The following is a 4675-nucleotide window of genomic DNA, read 5'->3' on the forward strand; positions in this document are numbered from 1 at the left end:
GAGCTGACAAAATTTTCAATTAATGAGCGTGTCACTATGAGGCAGTGTTGATAGGAACTAGTACTTCACAGGGAAACACTATGTGACTGGCTGCTAGCATGTAATACATTTACTAAAGCAGAACTATATCAGACAGCTTTCGATCATTGTAGCAGTGAACTAGTACTACTTGCAGGTAGTTGCAACTTGTAACTAACAGCGATAGGCAAGTCACTGTGTGTGCGAATAGCTATATAAAAATAATAAAACAGAAGTAAATCAGACACATTTTTCCAATAACTGTGACTGTGAGGTAGTGGTGCTATGTACAGCTTCTAACTACATAGTTACTTATGGGGGAATTACTAAGTGAGTGACTAGTGGCGATAGCATGAAAAAAATAGACTGCTAACTAATGCTGATTGTTAAGCCTCGCAACTAGTTATTAGTAACTAGTTACTTAGGGAAGTCAGTGTGCGCGATTGGTTTAAAATACAAGTATAGACTAATACTTTTAAGTTGGTTGGGCTTGTTTCTTTGCTACCAACATGTCAATCCTTGGCACAGTCTTTGAAAGAGCCACTCTTATGTGGTCATTGCCTGCAAAACATGAACGTAACTTGCTTTTAATCAAACAGTGCTGAGAATCCCTGCTTACAGTGGTATGTAGAAGGAAATATCAGGAGGTTTTGTACACATTTCTTTGCAAAAGTATAATAAGAAATTGCCATTGTTAACCAGAATCTGGTGGATGACAAACTATCAAAAGAATCTTTTACATATGAGTCATTGACAAAGTAAACGAATTCTTTTTGTAATTCATCTGAAAACGATCCAGGGTCCATCTTCAATGGATCTCGAATGAGCTGGCAATCTAAATTTGTGATATCAGGAAAATATTTATCCAACTCTTGACTGAGAGAAACCAAGTGCTTCTGGATGAGACCACTGACCTCATCCTCATTATCTTTAAGCAGAGCTATCGCTCACATTCTCAAAAACATCATACCAACCGACTGTGACTTTTTCCTGCCAAGTGTGAGTTTCATTTGAAAAGCTCGCAGCTTATCGACAAAATCAATCACAGTTTGTCATGTAACCTTGAAATGAACTGTTGACTGCACTGATGTGAGAAAATATATCATTGAGATAAGCCAGCTTTGTGATCCACCTGTTTTCTGAAAGCTTGTTACCAAAATTCCTTATTTTTTCTTTCTCATTTCTATCAAAGAATTCCTTCAGCTCCTCCTTTAATGTCGTAACTCGAGGCACTATGTTACCCCTTGATAGCCATCTTACATCTGTATAAAAAAGGAGTGACTTCCTCAGCATTAAGTTCCAGATACAAAAGACACAGCATCCTTGCATTCAACAGACTGTTTTTAATAAAGTTGACCATGGCTACAACATCGTCAAGAACGGTTTTGAGGTCCGGATGTAAGGTCTTCATAGCTAATGCGTAGCGGTGAATCATACGTGCATCTTGCTTGTGTTGGGGTTGACTGCTTTCACCCTTGCTTGGAAGCCAGACCGACAGCCTAGCACTGCAGGGGCATCGTCTGTTGTACACCACACATATTTGCCCAAGAGAGCCCTTCTTTTCCAAAAATGCTGGACACAGCTTCAAATATGTCTTTGCCTGTCGTAAAATCCAGAGGGTGACAGGACAAAAACTCTTCTTTAAAGTCTGAGCCTTTCATATACCTCATGTAGGCAAGAGGCTGGGCACAAGATGATATATCAGTTGATTCATCCAGTTGAATTGCAAATATACGTAAAGGAGCTTCCTCGATTTCCACAATGACTTGATGCTTGATATCCTCTGATGAGTCATATATTCTTTGTTAATATCATTTGACAATGGCAAGGTGTTCAACTTCCGTGCCGCATTCTCCCAGAAGAAGCAACCAACAATATCTTTGCAGCAAGGCAAGACAAAAGTTTCAACTACTGTGTGGGGCTTTTTATTTTGTGCAGCTCTCAGGGCAACCATAAATGAAGCATGGAGGCTAGCTTCACTTTGTTTATGTACCTGACCACTATGACCAAGTCTGATACATTTGAGAACAAGTTCCTTTCTCTCAAAATAGTTCAGGATGACACCTGGAAAAATGTTGCTTGAGGAGACTAGGTTTCATGGATCCTTCTGAAAGAACTTTATGGCAGATCACACACCGCAGCAAATCTTTGCCTTGCTTGTTCACATCTGTGAAGCCAAACTTGTTATAAGACTAACTGTATGTTTTTTCTTGCCAGAGGAAGCTATCATTATCTGGAATTTGGACAAACAAAAATGCAGCTTACAAGATGGGTATAACAGTTATACACCACACCATAAAAATCATACTACACACCACAGGCACAGGGTAATACTGCACACCACACAGTCACAGTCACTCCCCACACCACACAATCATACTACACATCACACAGTCACATAATAGCAACAAATGCACCGATCAATTCATTGGTACACTTTCCCAGCAAACTTGCCCAGGAATTCGTCAGAACATACATATGCGTCCAGGAATTCATCAGTAAATAATAACACTTGTGTCCATGAATTTACAGGTGTGTGATGATAAAAAAGATCTTCTCGTAAATCTATCGGTATATAAAATCAATCATTAAATAAGCCCATGAATTCATCAGTACTGTACATAATGACAACAATAACTGTCTGAGAAATTATGGTCAGTCCAGGTCCTGTAACAGAGTTACACAAACCTCCCATGTAAGCTGGGCATGGCAATGAATTTACCAACTAACATGGAGCACTCTCATAGTACAAATGGAATGAAAAAGGAAAGAGAAGATCTGTGTCAGCCAGGTGTCACCAAAGATAGAGAAGGAAATAACTTGATTAAGGATGACATAAAACAAAGATGGTTGGATGAACATCATTTAAACAGAAAATGAAAGAGAGGAGTGTGAGGGATGTGGGGGCAGTTAGACTGGGTGGTGATGGATATACTTATATTTTAAAAATATAAGTAAAATAATGTCAAAGCACCAGGGAAATGTTGAAGGTCATTGATATAGAGAGGAGAAAGAATGGATACTGGAACAGTGAAGAGCAATCTTGAATAGTGTATTAATGCCAAATTACTGGGAACAAAGTCTGTTGGTAAATGTGTTTAAATAGAAGAGAGAGATTATAAATTGTAGTAATTACAGAGGAATCAGAATGACATGATATTGATGGTTTTGGAAAGAATACTTTATGAGAGATTGTACACAATGTAAAGATTGGCGAACAGCAGTACGTTTTCATCAGAGGGAAAGGAACAGTTGATTCTGTACTTATAGTAAGACAGATACAAGAAAAGAAGCTGGAAGGTAACTAGGAGCTCAACTATGCATTTATAGATCTAGAGAAGGTATTTGATAGAATACTAAGAGAGGTAAGGTTTAGTGTTTAAAAAAGAGGAACGTTCCAAAAAAGCTGGTTAAGTTTTTTTTTTAAATATCTAAAAATCAGACCGCAGCGCGCAGTGAAAACATCTTGTGACAAAGCAGAAATGTTTAAAGTTTGAGTGAACTTGCATCTAGGCTTGGCACTTATCCAATTTCTGCTTGTACTGGTTATTGATATCTTGGTCAAGAGAGTTAGGAAAACAAATAGATGGGAATTGGTATAAGCAGATGAGCTGGTGATCACCAGAGACTGAAGAATGGCAAAGAAAGCTAAAAGAGTGACAGGAAACCCTTGAATGGGCTGAAATGAAGGTAAATGTGGATAAAACTGAAGTTATCCTGTCAAGCAAATAGGGAGAAGACAGGTTATTTGTACGGGATAGACTATTGTTAGATTTATAACAGATTAAGCCCAGAGAGAGAAAGTGTGAAGCAGCAGTGGTTCTCAAAATTGTTTGGCCATGCACTCTTTCACTATATGTCAGAATGTCATTCCCCTCCTTTCTAAAACTGTCTGCCTTTCAAGGTGCATTAGAAATAATATGCATAAAAATATTAACAAAAACACACAAGCTAGAGGAGAGCAAGCCCAGTGCGACAGAGGTGGTGCTGACCGATACACACTGCGTCTTGTGTGGTCCTAGAGCCAGTTTGAGCATGCCAATCTGTGGTCACAATTCTCCCTTGAAACTTTGAACTGGGGGGAAATGAGAGGGACTGTAAATAATGATCTATTACACTGTAATCAGACCAGTGATGACATATGGTTCAGAAACATGGGCATTAAGAAGCAAAGAGGAACAGAATATGGAACAGAAATGGGGATCCCTCTGCATGAGAGGGTGGAAAATGAAGAAATCAGAAGTGGTAGGGGAGTATACTTTACAATATCATAAGAGAGTCAAAGGTGAGACGGTACGGGCAAGTGCTAAGGATGCCTGAGGAGGGAGTTAAGAGGATTTGAGTGAAACCTGTCACGGGCAGAAGGTCAAGATCTAGGGAAAGATATTAGATGGAGTGATAAAGAGAAGGTTTTGTGGAGGAAGATGATATGGATAGCAATAGTTGGTGAAGACACTTCAAGGCAACGACAACCCTTTAGTATTATGGCATTGGTGGCAGTAATGGCATATATATATATAATATATATATATATATATATAGATATATATATATATATATAATATATATATATAATATATATATATATATATATATATATATAATATATATATATATATATATATATATATATATATATATATATATATATGTGTGT

This window comes from Macrobrachium nipponense, chromosome 46 (genome assembly GCF_015104395.2).
Source record: "Macrobrachium nipponense isolate FS-2020 chromosome 46, ASM1510439v2, whole genome shotgun sequence".
In the NCBI taxonomy this organism is placed as follows: domain Eukaryota; kingdom Metazoa; phylum Arthropoda; class Malacostraca; order Decapoda; family Palaemonidae; genus Macrobrachium; species Macrobrachium nipponense.